A 229-nucleotide genomic window follows, 5' to 3' on the forward strand; every position below is an offset into this window, starting at 1 on the left:
ACATTTTCCCTAAAGTTTGGTTCAGGAACGTTTACCGCACCGGCGAAAGTGCAATAGGTGTTCTGCAGCGTTTGTAAATATACTGTATATTCAGGAAAGCAAATCACTGAGCACTTTCCATACAATATCAATGAATGTAAAATGACAAATGTTCCTCTAATACGTTTCGTAGCTTGGTGTTCCTTACCATTTAAAATACTGTTGATTTTAAAGGTTGTTATGGCTCAGA

Source organism: Penaeus monodon, chromosome 27 (assembly GCF_015228065.2).
Source record: "Penaeus monodon isolate SGIC_2016 chromosome 27, NSTDA_Pmon_1, whole genome shotgun sequence".
NCBI lineage: Eukaryota > Metazoa > Arthropoda > Malacostraca > Decapoda > Penaeidae > Penaeus > Penaeus monodon.